Here is an 18,264-nt window from a genome sequence, read left to right as displayed (position 1 = left end):
AAAATGTATAATAAAGGCATAAATATAGGAGCTAAAATCATAAAATTCCTATAAGAAAACTTAGAAGTAAAATATTTATGACCTTAGATTTGGCAATGGATTTTTCAGCATGACACTGTATTGGTTTGCTAGGGCAACTGTAACACAGTACCACAGATTGGGTGGCTTAAATAATATAAATTTATTTTTCACAATTCTTCAGAATAGAAGCCTGAAATCAAAGTGCCATCAGGATTGGTTTCTTCTGAGGCCTCTCTTCTTGGCGTGTAAATGAGTGTCTTCTCCCTGTGTCTTCACATGGTATTTTTACTGTGTGTGTCTGGATCATAATCTCCTCTTCTTATAAGGACACCAGTTATATTGGATTAGGGCCCAACCTAATAACCTCATTTTACCTTAATTACCTTGTTAAAGAACGTATCTTCAAAAAGAGTCATATTCTGAGGTAACAGGTGTTGGGACTGCAACATATGATTTGGTAGAGGAGATGTGGAATTTTAACCAATGACAGACAACAAAAGCATATAAACAGGAGAAATGTGACTTTATCAAAATTAAACACTTTTGTGTGTCAAGGGACATTATCAAGAAGGTAAAAAGACTGTTTACAGAATGGGAGAAAATATTTGCAAATCATATAGCTGATTATGGTTTAATATCCTGAATATACAGGGATCTCCTGCAATTTAACAACAAAATACAAATGTTTCAGTTACAAAATGGGCAAAATACATAGATGGACATTTATCCCAAAAACATATACAAATGACTGGTAGGAAGATGAAATGATGTTCAACATCAGTCACTTAGAAACTGCAAGTCAAAACCACAGTGACATACCACTTCACACCAGTAGGATAGCTATAATTATAAACAACAGAAAATAACAAATGTTGGCAAGGATGTATAGAAAGTATTACCCTTGTATGTTGCTTACTGGAATGTAAAATGGTGCAGTCATACTGGAAAGTCGTTTGGAGTTTCTTCAGAAAGTTAAACATAGACTTACAATATGACCTACCAATTCTACTCCTATCTATATACTCAAAAGAAATGAAACTAGAGACTCAAACAGATACTTGTTTGACAATATTCATCGCCGCTTTATTCACAGTACCCAAAATATGGAAACAACCAAAGTGTTCATCAACAAATGAATAGATGAACAACATACAGTATATTCATGCAAATAAAAATTATTTGACCATTAAAAATAATGAAGTACTGATGCATGCTACAACATGAATAAACCTTGGAAACATTATGCTAAGTAAAATAAGACAAACGCTAGTGGCCATATTTAGTATGATCCCATTTTTACAAAATGTCCAGAATAGGCAAATCCATAGAGTGAAAACAGACATTGAGTTCCTACAAAACTGATGCGTCTTCTTTGATAGTGGAAGAGATCTCTCAGCCTCCAATGGAAGCAGACTACCCACTCAGTGGCAGCAATATCCCCAAATCTCTCCATTCCCAGTGGTATAAGATTTTACACCCATCTCGGTTTAAGGAAATTAACTCTGCATTGACTGAGAAAACTGTAATGGGCTCCGCTGAGGCAATTTTCATGCAAGACAACGCTGCTTCCTTTCAGGATCCACCCCACTACATCTTTCGCTTCTAGATCTATAACTAGACTCAACTTCCGGCAGGTCCCTAAAGGTGAGGTATATAGTATGACCCGTGAAGAGGTGTGCCATACTCCAAAATAGCTGCTTGAATTTTTCTAATTTATACATACAGAAATCTGGGGAATATGTGTGGGAGTAAATTCTAAGGGTATGAAATAATTAAAGGAACACTAAGTTGAATCAGGCTGAATGTATTGATATGAGATAACTAAGCTGAGATTCTGGATTTAATGTTGTAGCTGGGAGAGTTAGAAAGCGTTCTAAGAGTTTGCTCGGTTGGGTGAAACATGTACCCAAAGATGCCCACAATGAGTGATTAGGAAATGCTAGACCCGACTTCCTTTAATGAAAGGAAATCAAAGGCTTATGGAGATTGAAATGTTACAGTGTATTTGTCATTAAGTCCTACTCATCCACAATAGGAAGGTCCAGAATACATAACTTTCACCAATACTCCAAGAAATAAGTTGATAAAGGAGACCCAGCATCTTTAAAGAGCTGCATGATTGCTTTTCTCTGTAGGCAGAAGTTTCCATTGTTACAAAAATGGAAACTGCTGCCACTTAATTGGAAATTCTAAATGCAATGGGATTAATTGGATTTTGGAGTGGCAGCACTCAACTGCCAAAAATAGGTGGGCATGGTTACTATAAAAGACAGCAGAGTCAAAACAACAATTATGAGTAGACTCATCCAGAACTCTGGCATTGGCTCATTGATTATGGGATTTATAGAAGTAAAATAGATATGAAGGCTACTAAATTCTTACTTGATCCATATAAACAGAAAAGTCCTAAGTCAATTAAAAAAAAGACTAACCTAAATCATAAAAATGGAAACTTATCATCCCTCAATCAATTCTTAGACTTGAGCCAGTTTACAGACCCAAAGCTCTTGAATAAAGGAGAGGTCAGGTCACTGTAAGGAAGGACCCAAGTATCTAACCACAAATTTTTGCTGTTTTTTCTCTCAGACAAACCCAATGGGGCTTACAGCCTTTTTAAGGGTAATTGCCCTTGAGGAAAGAAAATATTCAGATCTCTCAGGGACTACTGTCACTAGTTATGAATTGTCATTAATTTTGAGAGACCTAAAAAGTCACTGTGGCCTGCCAGAAAGAGTAGGGATTTATGGAGGTCAGGTTATCAATGGAGTTTTAACTCAGATCAGTCTCACAGTGGGCCCATTGTTTTCCAGAAGCCATCCTGTGGTTATTTCCCCAGTTCCAGAATTCATAATTGGAATAGATATACTCAGTAGCAGGAGGAATACTCATCTTGGTTTCCTGACTTATATAGAGTGAGGGCTATAATGGTGGGAAAGGCCAAGTGAAAGCCACTTAAACTGCCTTTAATTAGGAAAAGAGTAAACTAAAAGTAATACTGCATTCCTAGAGTTATTGCAGAGATTATGCCACCATCAAGGACTTGAAAGATGTAGGGATGGTGGTTATCACCATATTTTCATTCAACTCAGTTATTTACCCTGTGCAGAAGAAAGTTGAATCTTGGAGAATTGCAGTGATTTTTTATAACCCTAACCAGGTGGTGACTCCAATTGCATCTACTATAACAGATGTTATTTCATTGTTTGTGCAAAGTAGCACAGCCCCTGCCACCTGGTATGCAGCTATTGCTCTGGCAAAAGACTTTTTCTTCACTCCTGTCTATTAAGCCCACTAAAAGCCCACTGTTTTCAGTGGACAAGGCCAGAAACACAGCTTCACTGTACTACCTTAAGAGTACATCAGCTCTCTAGGCCTGTGTCATAATTTAGTTTGCAAGAATCTTGATCTCCTTTCCTTTCCATATCACGCTGATCACACTGGTCCATTATATTGATGGCATTATTCTGATTGGATTTAGTAAGAAGTAGCTACTCCAGACTTATGGTAAGGCATTGTTCCAGATGGAGATAAATAAATCCAACAAAACTTCAGGGTTCTTCTACTTCAGTGAAATTACTAGGGGTCCAGTGGTGTGGGATCTGTCAAGATATTCCTTTTAAGGTGAAGAATAAGTTGTTGTATCTGACCCCTCCTACAACCATAAGGAATGCACTATGACCAGGACACCCCTGGATTTTTGAGGCAACATATTTCTTCATTTGGGTATGTTACTCTGGCCCATTTACAGAGTGACCTAAATGCTGCTAGTTTTGAATAGGTCCAAGAAAAAGAGAAGACTCTGTCACAAGTCCAGACTGCTGTGAAACCTACTCTGACATTTTCATCATATGGTTCACCTGATCCAGTAATTCTAGAAGTGTCAATGGCAAGTAGCGATGTTCATTGGAGCGTTTGACAAGTCCCTATAGGAAGATTATAGTACAGATGCAGGATTTTGGAGCAAAGTTCTGCCATCCTCCACAGATAACTACTCTTGTTTTGAGAAACAGCTTTTGGCCTGCTACTGAGCCTTAGTAGAAACTGAATGCTTGACCAGAAGCCACTAAGTTATCATGAAACATGAGTTGTCCCTCTTGAATTGGTAGTAATTTGACCCGCGATGTCATAAAGTAGGGCACACATAGCAAAATTTCATCATCAAATGGAAGAGATATATACATGTTCCAGTCCTAGCAGGCCCTGACAACATATGTAAATTATGCAAAGAAGCAGTCCAAATGCCCATGATCCCCACTCTTGTTACATTACCTTTTTTCCTCTGGCCTGCACCTATAACCTCACAAGGAGTGCCTTATAATCAAGTGGCAGAGGAAGAAAATACTTAGGCCTGGTTTATAGATGGTTTGACATGATATGTAGGCACCACCCAAAAGTGGACAACTTCGCTATAGCCACTCCCTGGGACATACTTGTTGGACAGTGGTGAAGGAAAATCCTCTCAGTGGGCAGAATTTTGACAGCATACCTGCTGTGAACTTTGTGTGGAAGAAGAAATGGCCAGATAGGTGATTATATACCTATTCATGCACAAAAGCCAATGGTTTGGCAGGATGGTCAGGAACTTAGAGAGATGATGATTAGAAAATTGATAGCAAATAAATCTGAGGAAGAGGTATGTGGATAGACTTCTCTGAATGGGCAAAAATGTAAAGATATTTGTGTCATATGCGAATGATCACCAAAATGTGAGCTCAGCAAAGGAGGATTTTAATAATCAAGTGAAAAAGATGAACCAGAACCATTCAGTGGTTACAAGCTGACACTAGTCAGACTCTTTCCCCAGCCACCTCTGTTATTGCCCAATTGGCTCATGAACTAAATCTCCAGGGTAACAGAGATGAAGATTATACATGGGCTCAGCAATATGGACTTCACTCATCTTGACTGACCTAGTTACAGCCTCCGCTGAGTGCCCAATGTGCCAACAGCAGAGAGCAACATTGAGTTCCATATATGGCCCTGATGTGGCACTGTTTTCAGGGTGATCAGCCAGCTACCTGGTGGCACATTAAATGCAATAAACTGCTTCTATTAGGAGAGGAAAGCATTTTATCCTTACTAGAACAGATACTTATTCTAGATATGACTTGCTTTCCTTGCATGTGATGTTTCGGCCAAAACTACCATCCTTGGAATCACAGAATGGCTTTTCCACTGTCATGGTATTCCACACAATATTGTTTCTAATAAAAAAAATTTCACAGCGCTATATATATATACATATATATACACATATGTGTGTGTGTGTGTGTGTGTATATATATATATATATATATATATATATATATATAAAAGTGGGCCAATGTTTATAGAATCCATTAGTTACCATGTTTCTCACTGTTCTGAAGCAGCTGACTTGATAGAACAGTAGAATGACTGAAGGATCAATTACAGCACCAGCTGGGTGGCAATGTCTTGCAGGTCTGGCACAATACTCTCCAAAAGGCTGTATATACTCTGAATCAGTGTCCAATATATGGTGGTGTTTCTTCTATAGCAGGATCATTGGTCCAGGAATCAAGAAGTAGAAATAAAAGTGGTAGAACTCCCCAGTGATCCATTAGCAAATATTTGCTTCCTGTTACTGCGACTTTATGCCCTGCTTTCCTAGAGCACTTAGCTCTAAAAGGAGAAATATTTCCACCAGGAGACACAATAATAATTTCATTGTACTGGAAGTTAAGATTGCCATCCAGTCACTTTGAACTCCTCTTTTGTCTCTGAATTAACAGGCAAAGAAAGAAGGTACTATGTTGGCTGTGGTGATTGATCTTGACTAGCAAAAAAAGATTGGACTCTTACTCCACAATGGAGATAAGGAAAAGTATGTCTGGAACACAGGATATTACTTAGAGCATCTCTTATTATTATCATGGCCTGTGATTAGAGTCAATGGAAAACTAAAACAACCTAATCCAGGCAGATTAGCACAAAACATTCAGTAATGAAGGTCTGGATTACAACACCAGGTAAAGAATAATGACCAGCTGTGGTGCTCAATAAAGGCAAAGAAAATATAGAATGGTAAGAGAAGAGAACAATTAAAAATATCAGCCATGATCATGTGACTAGTTACTAAACTGAGAACTATAATTGTCATGAGTATTCCTCCTTATTTGGTTATGAACATGTTTGTGTGTGTGTGTATAAAATATATCAAATAACTTTATTTTCTTTCCTCTCGTTTATATATTACATAACATAAGATGTATTCACTTCATATCATACTATCTAAGTATTAATTTTACTTTATAGTATTTACGTTACAGGATATGAAGTAAATGAATAAAAACTTAAGAACTTTAGGACAAAATTACTCTTCCTTTAGGAAAGGGGTTAGTGTGTTTTCAGTTATACACAGTATTGCTGTATCATGTTCGGTGATATTTTGATCCAGTATTGTCTTTATTTGGAAATTAAGTATGTTTTATGACATGCATATTATCGTCAAGATGAAAAGGGGTGGACTTGTGATAGTTAATTTTATACATCAACTTGATTGGATCATGAGGTGCCCAGATATCTGGTAAAACAAATTAATTCTGGGTGTCTCTATGTGTTGTATATTTTTATTTTCTGTATTATTTATGAAGTTTTGGCATCATACAAAAACTTTTCTGGCTGGGGAGAGACTATTTCAGGGATAGACAATCCTCAGAGATAGCAAAGGTCACAGCTAGGGGCATCCCTTTGACATGCAAATTAACCAGAGCCATAACTTTTCTATCTGGCCTACACACCTCAGGAGGCAATATTCTTCAGCCTTAAGCATCCTAGGACCAGATACCAGACAACTAGGGATCACGTCTATAGGATAAAGCCTGCAAAAATTGTTCAAACTAGCCAATCTTAAACTGGTCATCCTCCACTGCCTTGCATTTCCCACAGAAACTCCAATAAAGGCTCTGGCTAACATTCCTGTCTTCTGCCTCCTGACCACCCTAATGTCTTTACAGTGTGGTTTTATGTGGTGTGCTATGCCACCTGTCTCTAGGACCTGTGAGTGTAATAAACTTTGTTTTCTTCAGCCTCTCTTGTGTCTTCTTTTGTGGCCACACCTGACTGACCATCAAACAAAACAATACAAAACAGTTCATGAGGTTATTTTCAAAAGAGATGAGCATTGGAATCATTAGACTATGTAAAACCTATTGCCTTCCCCAACGTGAGTGGGTCTTATCCAGTCCATTGAGGACCTAAATCCTAAGAAAAGGTGGAGGAAGGGAGGTGATAAGGTTTGGCTGTGTCCCCATCCAAATCTCATCTTGAATTGCAGCTCCCATAATCCCCACATGTCATGGGAGGGACCTGATGGGAAGTAACTGAATCATGAGGGTGGGTTTTTCTTGTGCTGTTCTTGTGATAGTGAATAAGTCTTACAAGAATTAATTGTTTTATAAAGGGAAATTCCCCTGCACAAGCTCTCTTGCCTACTGTCATGTAAGACGTTCCTTTGCTCCTCCTTCACCTTCTGCCATGATGGTGAGTCCTCCCCAGCTATGTGGAACTGTGAGTCCATTAAAACTTTTTTTTTTCCTTCATAAATTACCCAGTCTCGGGGATTTCTTCATAGCAGTATGAAAATGGACTAATAAAGGAGAATTCTCTCACTCTGTGCCTGAATGTTGGAGCTGAGACATCAGTTTTCTCCTGCTCCTGGTACTCCTGTTTCTCAGGGCTTCAGACTCAGATTGGAATCTGTAATTGGCTCTTCAGTCTCAGACCTGTGAACTACACCATCAAGGTCTTCAGCTTGCAGACAGCAGATTGTGGGACTTGTAAGCCTCCATAATAATGTTAGCTAATACCCTATATAAACTATAGATAGACACCTTCTATTGGTTTTACTTCTCCAGAGAACCTTGACTAATACAAGTCTTTAATGTGATATATTTCTTTTGGGATCCTTCACCTACCCAATATTATAAACTTTATTTCTCTTACTCCCAGTGTTCTATCCATGTGCAAAATAGTTTTGATTCAAGTTGATTTATCTTCTGAAGAAAAAATATTATTTTTGGAGCTTCACAGGGTTTACCGTTATTATACTTTTCAATTCTCTTATACCCATAAACTTTTGGTTTCTGCATTCTCTCATAATTTGAATATTCTGAAAAATTTTTCCAATTTTATTGGTTCTTTGATTTGTAAGCCTGGGGATATAATCAATGTAGAGTCTTTCTATCTCACTGCTAAATTTATCTGATAGAATTCTGAATTCCTTCTCGGTGTTATCTTAAATCTCTTTGACTTTTCTCAACAACTATTTTGAATTCTCTCTCTGAAAGGTCACATATTTCTGTTTCTCCAGGTTTGGTCCATGGTGCCATATTTTGTTTATTTAGTAATGTCATATTTTTCCTGGATGGTATTCACGCTAGTAGATGTTGTTTGGTGTCTGGGCACTGAAGAGTTAAGTGTTTATTGTAGTCTTTAGTCTCTGGGATTATTTGCAGCTGTCTTCTTTGGGAAGAACGTCTAGATATTTAAAAGGACTTGGGTGTTGTAACCTAAGATGTTTATGATTAGGGGGCACCCCAAGCCGAGTAACACTGTCATTCTTGCAGACCCAGAGGTACAACCTTGATGGTCTTGGACAAGATTTGAGAGCATTCTCTCGATTAACAGGTAGTGATTCTTGTTCTCTTTCCTTACTTTATCCCAAACATACAGCATGTGTCTCTCTGTTCTGAGCCATCTATAGTTGAAGTGGAGTGACACAAGCACCCCGGTGGCCACCACCACAATGAATGCACTGGGTGAAATTGAAGCAAGCACTGCTCTGGGTCCCGCCCAAGGCCTGTTCTAATCACTTTTGGCTACTATCTATGTTCGCTCAAGACTCTGAGCTTTAGTTCACTTAGGATAATGACCTCAAGCTTCATTGATGTTGCTACAAAGAGCATGATCTTGTTCTTTTTATGGCTATGTAGTATTCCATGGTGTCTATGTACTATATTTTCTTTATTCAGTCTACTGTTGATGGGGATTTAGATTCATTCAATGTATTTTATATTGTGAAGAGTGCTGTGATGAACATACATGTGTCTTTATAGTAGAATAATTTATATTCATTTGGACATATATCAAACAACAGGATTGCTGGGTTGAACGGTAATTCAGTTTTAAGTTCTTTGTCAAAGATCAGATGGTTGTACACGTGTGGCATTATTTCTCAATTCTATTCTATTCCATTGGTCTATGTGTCTGTTTTTGTACCAGTAGCATTTTATTTTCGTTACTGTAGCACTGTAGTACATTTTGAAGTTGGATAATATGTTGCTTCCTACTTTGCTCTTTTTGCTTAGAATTTCTTTGGATATTTGGACTCTTTTGCGATTCCATATAAATTTTTTAATTTTTTTTTTTCTAATTCGGTGAAAAATGTTATTGGTAGTTCAATAGGAATAGTACTGAATCTATGAATTGCTTTGGGCATCCTTGTCTTGTTCTGCTTTTCATGGGGAATGCTTTCAGCTTTTGCCCTTTCAGCATGATGTTGGCTGTGGGTTTGTCATAGATGGCTCTTATTATTTAATTTTCCTTCATTGCCTACTTTATTGAGGGCTTTTAACATACAGGAATGCAAATTTTATCAACAGCCTTTTCTGCATCTGTTGAGATAACCATGTGGTTTTTATTTTTATTCCTGTTTATGTGATCAATCACTTTTATTAATTTTCGTATGTTGAACCAACCTTAGATCCCATAGATAAAGCTTACTTCATCATGGTGGGTTAACTTTTTGATGTTCTGTGAGATTCAGTTTGCTAGTATTTTATGGAGAATTTTTGTATCTATGTTTATCAAGGATATTGGCCTGAAGTTTTCTTTTTTTATTATGTGCTTGCCAGGTGTTTGTATTAGGATCTTGCTAGCCTCGTACAATGAGCTAAAAATTAGTCTCTCCTAAGTTTTCTGGAATATTTTCAGTAGGGATGGTACCAGCTCTTCTTTATAAGTGAGGTAGAATTCAACTGTGAATCCATCTAGTCCTGAGCTGTTTTTGTTTGTCAGGGCTTTACTAATGCTTCAGTTTCAGAGTTCATTATTGGTCTGTTAACGGATTCATTTTATTCCTGGTCAGTCTTGTGAGGTTGCATGTGACCAGAAATTTATCAATTTCTTCTGTATTTTCTACCTTGTGGGCATAGATGTAATTGTAATAGTCTCAGAGAGTTTTATTTTTATTTTTATTTTTTTAAGTTTTATTTTGCGGTAACTAATCTTTTTTATTGTTATTATACTTTAAGTTCTAGTGTACACGTGCACAACGTGCAGGTTTGTTACATATGTATACTTGTGCCATGTTGGTGTGCTGCACCCATCAACTCATCAGCACCCATCAACTCGTCATTTACATCAGGTATAACTCCCAATGCAATCCCTCCCGCATCCCCCCTCCCCATAATAGGCCCCAGTGTGTGATGTTCTCCTTCCTGAGTCCAAGTGATCTCATTGTTCGGTTCCCACCTATGAGTGAGAACATGTGGTGTTTGGTTTTCTGTTCTTGTGATAGTTTGCTGAGAATGATGGTTTCCAGCTGCATCCATGCCCCTACAAAGGATACAAACTCATCCTTTTTTATGGCTGCATAGTATTCCATGGTGTATATGTGACACATATTCTTAATCCAGTCTGTCACTGATGGACATTTGAGTTGATTCCAAGTCTTTGCTATTGTGAATAGTGCCACAATAAACATACGTGTGCATGTGTCTTTATAGTAGCATGATTTATAATCCTTTGGGTATATACCCAGTAATGGGATGGCTGGGTCATATGGTATTTTTAGTTCTAGATCCTTGAGGAATCGCCATACTGTTTTCCACAGTGGTTGAACTAGTTTACAATCCCACCAACAGTGTAAAAGTGTTCCTAGCCAGGGGAACTAAGACACACAACACCTGGAAAATCAGGTAACACCCACCCTAATACTGTGCTTTACCAAGGGTATTAGCAAACGGCACACCAGGAGATTATATCCCACACCTGGCTGGGAGAGAGTTTTATTTAACTACTTTAGGGTCAATTGTAATGTCCCTTTGTCATTTCTCATTGTGTTTATTTGAATTTTCTCTTTTTTTTTTTTTCTTTATTAGTCTAGCCATTTATCTTATTATTTTTTTTTTTCAAAAAAACAAAACCTCCTTAATTCATTAATCTTTTGTATGGCTTTTTGCATCTCAATTCTTTTTCATTTCAGGTTTGATTTTGATTATTTCTTGATTTCTGCTAGCTTTGATGTTGGTTTGCTCTTGCTTCTCTAGTTCCTCTAGTTGTGATGTTAGGTTGTTAATTTGACATCTTTCTAACTTTTTGATGTGGTCATTTAGTGCTATTAACTTCACTATTAATATTGCCTTAGCTGGGTCCCAGAGATTCTGGCATGTTGCATCGTGGTTCTCATTAGTTTCAAAGAATTTTTTGATTTCTGCCTTAATTTCATTATTTTCCCAAAAGTCATCCAGGAGCAGGTGGTTAAATTTCAATGTAATTTGTAATTATATGATTTTGTGTAATTGTCTTAGAACTGATGTCTATTTTTATTGCACTGTAACTCAAGAGTGGGGTTGGTATGATTTAGGGTTTTTTGATTTTGCAAAGGATTGTCTTATGTGCAATTGCATGGTTGATTTTCAAGCATGTGCCTATTAGGTCCATTTGTTCAAGTGTCAAGTTCAGGTTCCAAATATCTTTGTTATTTTTCTGCCTCAATGATCTCTCTGATACTCTCTGTAGAGTGTTGAAGTCACCCACTATTATTTTATGGTTATCTCAGTCTCTTTGTAGGTCACCAAGAACATGCTCAGTAAATCTGGCAGCTCCTATTTTGAGTGCCTATATATTTAGGATACTTAGGTCTACTTGTTAAATTGAACCCTTCACCATTATGTAATGTCCTTCTTTGTCCTTTTTTGTCTCTTGCTTTTAAGTCTGTTTTATCTGAGTTAAAATAGCAATCCCTGCTTTTTTTTCTGTTTCTGGTTGCTTGGTGGATTTTTCCACATTTCTTTACTTTGAAGCTACAGATGTCATTGCATGTGAGAGGGATCTCTTGTAGACAACATATCATTGGGTATTGCTTCTTTTTTGTTTTTATTTTGACACTGTCTAACCTATTTTTTTCTTTATTTTTACATAGGTTATTGGGGGTACAGGTGATGTCTGGTTTCATGAGTCAATATTTTAGGGGTGATCTGTGAGATTTTGGTGTACCCATAAACTGAGCAGTAAATACTGAACCCTATTTGTAGTCTATTATCCCTCGTCCCCCTCCCACCCTTCATCTCAAGTCCAAAAGTTCATTGCATCATTCTTATGCCTTTGCAGTCTCATAACTTGGCCCCCACATATCAGTGAGAACATACAATGCTTGGTCTTCCAATCCTGAGTTACTTCACTTAGAATAATAGTCTCCAATCTCATCCAGGTCACTGTGAATGCCATTAATTCATTCCTTTTAATGGCTAAGTGGTATTCCATTGTATATATCTACCACAGTTTCTTTATCCACTCATTGATTGATGAGCACTTGGGATGGTTCCACACTTTTGCAATTGCAAACTGTACTGATATAAACATGTGTGTGCAAATATCTTTTTCATATAATGACTTATTTTTCTCTGGATAGATACCCAGTAGTGCGATTGCTGGATCAAATTGTTGTTCTACTTTTAGTTCTTTAAGGAATCTCCACACTGTTTTCCGTAGTGGTTGTACTAGTTTACATTCCCATCAGCAGTGGGACATGTTCATGATCACTACATCCTGGCCAACATCGAGTGTGTTTTTGTTTTTTTGATGATGGCCATACTTGCAGGAGAAAGGTGGTATTGCATTGTGGTTTTGATTTACATTTCCCCGATCATTAGTGATGTTGAAGATTTTGTATATGTTTATTGGCTATTTGTATATCTTTTCAGAATGGTCTATTCATGTCCTTAGCGCTCTTTTTGATGGCACTGTTTTTGTCTTGCTGATTTGTTTGACTTATTGTAGATTCTGGATATTAGCTTTTGTCAGATGTTTAGATTGTGGTGATTTTCTCTCACTCTGTGGGTTGTTTGTTTACTCTGTTGACTGTTCCTTTTGCCACACAAAAGTTCTTTAGTTTAATTAAGTCCCAACTATTTATCTTTGTTTCTATTGCATTTGCTTTTAGGTTCTTGGTCATGAAATCCTTGCCTAAGTCAATGTCTAGAAGGGTTTTTCCAATGTTATCTTCCATGGTTTTTAAAGTTTCAGGTCTTAGATTTAAGTCCTTAATCCATCTTGTATTGATTTTTGTATAAGTTATGAGATGAGGATCCAATTTCATTACCATACATGTTACTAGCCAATTATCCCAGCACCATTTGTTGAATAGGGTGTCCTTACCCCACTTTATGTTTTTGCTTGCTTTGTCAAAGATTAGTTGGCTGCAAGTATTTGGGTTTATTTCTGTGCTCTCTATTCTGTTTCATTTATAGCAGTACCATGCTGTTTTGGTGACTATGGCCTTATAGAATAGTTTGAAATCGGGTAGTGTGATGCCTCCAGATTGGTTCTTTTTGCTTAGTTTTCCTTTGGCTATGCAGGCTCTTTTTTGGTTCCATATGAATTTTGGAATTGTTTTCTCTAATTCTGTGTAGAATGATTGTGGTATTTTGATGGGAATTGCGTTGAATTTGTAGATTGCTTTTGACAGTATGGTTATCTTCACAATATTAATTCTACTCATCCATGAGCATGAGGTGTGTTTCCATTTGTTTGTGTCATCTATGATTTCTTTTGCAGCGTTTTATAGTTTTCCTCATGGAGATCTTTCACCTCCTTGGTTAGGTATATTGCTAGAACTTTTATTTTTTTCAGGTATTGTTAAAAGGGTTGAGTTACTGATTCAATTGTCCACATGACTGCTGTTGGTGTGTAGAAGTTACTTTCTAGGTATTTAATGTATATGTGGTTACTGTAAATGGGATTACTTTTTTATTTCTTTTTCTCATTGTTTACTGTTGACATATAGAGATGTCACTGATTTTTTGTGTTGATTTTTTTATCCTGCAACTTTACTGAATTTGTTTGCCATTTCTAAAGGTTTTTTCATGGAGTCTTTAATTTTTTCCAAATATTAGATCATATCATGTGCAAACAAGGGTAATTTAATTTCTTCCATTCTAATTTGGATGCCCTTCGTTTCTTTCTCTTTTCTGATTGCTCCAGCTAGGAATTTCATACCATGTGGAAAAACAGTTTTGGTAGTGGGCATTGTCATCTGCCAGATCTGAGAGGTCAGGCTTACAGGTTCTCCTCATTCAGTGTGATACCAGCTGTGGGTCTGTCTTGTATGGCTTTTATTATACTGAGACATGTTCTTTCTATTCTCAGTTATTTTAGGGTTTTTATCATGGAAAAATGTTGAATTTTATCAAATGTCTTTTCAGCATCAATTGAAATGATCATATGGTTTGAATTATACATTCTGTCAATATGATATGTCACATTGATTGATTTGCATATGTTGAACCATTTTTGCATTGTTGAGATAAATCCTACTTAGTCATGATGAATCCCACTTTTTTTTTTTTTTTTTTCTTAAAACAACAAAGGTTTATTTCTTCTCATGCTACATATCTCTCATGGACTGGTAGGGGCTCTGATCTGTGTTGTCCCGGGGCACCAGGCTGATGAAGGCTCCATCTCCGTGCATTCACAATCACTGTGCAGGAGGAAGAGTGTGCTCTGGGGCCTTGCATTAGGAATTCAGTACATCTTCTTTTATCTTTTTAATTATAAATTTTTAATTTGTGTGGATACATAGTAGATTTATATATTTATGGGCTACATAGATATTTTGATACAGGCGAGCCATCCCATTACTGGGTATATACCCAAAGGATTATAAATCATGCTGCTATAAAGACACATGCAGCTGGAAACCATCATTCTCAGCAAACTATCACAAGAACAGAAAACCAAACACCACTTTTAATGTATTGTTGAATTTAGTTTCTTAGTATTTTCTTGAGAATTTTTGTATCATCATTCACCAGAGATATTTCCCTATACTTTTGTTTCTATTGATGTATCCTTGTCTGGTTATGATGTCTTCTTTCTGTTAAAACTGCTTGTCATTCTGTAACTTTCTTGTACTTGGATATTGCTTTCTTTCTCTATGTTTTAGCAGTTCCCTGTTATTATCCCTTTGAATAAGTTTTCTACCACTATCTGTTTTCTCTATTTGTTCTTTAAGATCACTAACAGTTAGATTCTTCCTTTTTGAGGATATTTTCTAGATCCTGTAAGTATGCTTTAGTGATATATATATATATATATATATACACAATCCTTAACTAGGTATTTTCAAGTAGCTTATCTTCATGGTCCCTAAGTCTTTCCTCTCGTTGGTCAATTCTACTATTCAAATTCTGATGTTTTCTTCAGTATATCACTTGCATTTTTTAGCAGCATAATTTCTGTTTTTTTTTTTTTGTAAATTACTTCAATCTCTTTGTTAAATTTATCTGACACCATTCTAAATTATTTCTTGATGCTATCTTAAAGTTTTCTCAAAACTCTTATTTATAATTATCTGTCTCAAAGGTCACACATCTGCGTTTCTCCAGGACTGGTCCCTGGTGCCTTGTTGACTACATTTGGTGTGGTTATGTTTTACTGGATGTTATTGATGCTAGAAATGTTCTTCAATGTCTGGACACTGAAGAGTTGAGTATTTATTGTAGTCTTCATTGTCTGGTCTTTTTATTTAACTTATCCTTTTGTGAAGTTTTTCTAGATATTCAAAAAATCTTGGGCATTGGGATCTAAACTGTATCTGCTTTAGGTGGCAACCCATACCCCATACATTTGTGATTCCTGCAGACTCATAGAAGTACTGCCTTGATGGTTTTGGACAAGATCCAGACAAATTCTCTGGAGGATGAGGCAGATAACTCTTGTTCTCGCCCTACTTTCTTGCAAACAAATGAAGTCCTCTTTCTGTTCTGAGCCACCTAAAGCTGGGGCTTCGAGTTACACATATACTCCTGTGGCCACCACTATGATGACTGTGCTGAGTCAGACCTGAGGTCAGCACAACACTAGATCTCACCCAAGGTCTTCTGTAACCACTACCTGGATACTGCCTTTGTTCATTCAAGGGTCTAAGGCTCTACAATCAGCAGATTGTAAAGCCCACCAGTCCTATGTCCTTCCCTTCAGGGCAGCAGGATGCCCCATACCCCAGGTGAGCCCAGAGATGACAGCCAGGATTCATAGAGAAGAGCAAACTACCTTCTGCTCTCTGTACTGAAGCTGAGCTGGCACTCAAACCACAAGGTGCAGCGCTTCTCATTCTTCCCTTCTCTTTGCAAAAGCAGAGGAGCCTCACCCTCTGACCAGCACTACATGTCCATGTGGAGTACTGCCAGACTATTAGTGATGTTTTCATAAGACTTAAGGGCTTGTAAGTTAGTTTGTGGTGAATGCTGCATGGCCTGGAACTCACCCTTCAGGGTAGTGGGCTCCCCTCTGGCCCAGGGCAGGTCAAGTAATGCCGTCACAGAGTCAAGTCAAATCAAAACTACAATGTGATATCATTTCACCCTAGTTAAAATGGCTTGCATCTAAATGACAGGCAATAACAAATGTTGACGATGATGTGGAAAAAAGGGAATCCTTGTACGTTCTGAGTGGGAATGTAAATTAGTACAACCACTATGAAGAACAGTTTGGAAGTTCCTCAAAATCTAAAAATAGATCTACCATATCATCCTACAGTCCTACTACTGGTTCTATACTCAAAAGAAGGTAAATCAGTATATTGCAGAGATATCCGCACTCCCATGTTTCTTGCAGCACTGTTCACAATAGCCAAAATCTGGAAGCAACCTAAGTCTTCATCAACATATGACTGGATACAAAAAATGTGGTAGTTATACACACGGGAGTACTTTTCATCCGTAAAAAAATTAGATCCAAGTACTTGCAACAAAATGGCTGAAACTGGATGGAGATTATTATGTTAAGTGAAATAAGCCAGGCACAGAAAAACAAACATTGCATGTTCTCACTTATTTGTGGGATCTGAAAATTAAAACTACTGAACTCATGGAGATGGAGATAAAAGGATGGTTATCAGAAGCCTGGAAATGTAGTGGAAGGGTAGGGGGCAGTTGGGGATGGTTAATGGGTACAAAAATAATAGAATAAATTAATAAGGCCTAGTATTTGAGGGCAAAAAGGGTAGCTATAGCCAGTAATGTTAGTTCTACATTTAAAAATAAAAGAGTATAATAGGATTCTTTGTAACACAAAGGATAAATGCTTGAGATGATAAATACCCCATTTTCAAGGATGTGATTATTTCACATTGCATGCTTGTATCAATACATCTGATGTATCCCATAAATATATACACATAGTATGTAACCACAAAAACTAAAAACAAAAATATCTAAACAAATTTCTATCTGCCCTTCAAAAATTTTAACTACACAAGGGCAGGAACTTTGCATGTTTCTGTAACCTGCCAAATCAGCATCACTTGGAAAAGTGCCTGGCAATATTAAAGGCTCAAACATTTTTTAGAGTGAATGAATGAATCAGAGACAGATGAAAAACTGGAAATCTAAATTGTTAATAATTATTCATTTATGGATTATCTAATATGTATTTGGATATCTTGTATATATATCAATACAACGTTCTGAGGCAGTACACTTTAGTTTCCATTCTGGTTAACTTTAGCAAGAGTCCTTTTTTTTTTTTTTTTTTGTATTTTAAATTGTGCAAAAGAACAAATTAAAAGTGCTGGTATTTTAAATATATCTTAATATCATTAGACTTTTTGCCTTAGCTTGTGTCCTTCATGAAGTAGAGCCTGGAGCAAAAGTACATGTTGCAGTACTTCCAGAGAATGGAATGTTATTCGGCACTAAAAAGAAATGAACTAGCAAGGAAATTTAAATACACGCTGACCAGTGAAAAGAAGATAATATCAAAAGTCCACACACTGTATGATTTTAACTATATGACATTTTGGAAGAGGCAAAACTATAAAGATGGCAAAAAGATCAGTGGTTTCCAAGGGTTGGCGGGGAGAGAGGAATGAATAGGCAGAGCACAGAGGAATTTCAGGGCAGTAAAACTATTCTATGTGATGCCATAGTGTTGGATATATGCCCTTATACATTTCTATAAACCCATGGAGTGGGAGATGTTAATACTAGGGAGATTATG

This window comes from Macaca nemestrina, chromosome X (genome assembly GCF_043159975.1).
Source record: "Macaca nemestrina isolate mMacNem1 chromosome X, mMacNem.hap1, whole genome shotgun sequence".
NCBI classification, from domain to species: domain Eukaryota; kingdom Metazoa; phylum Chordata; class Mammalia; order Primates; family Cercopithecidae; genus Macaca; species Macaca nemestrina.
The sequence above is the reverse complement of the archived record's forward strand: the minus strand, read 5'-3'. Positions refer to the sequence as shown.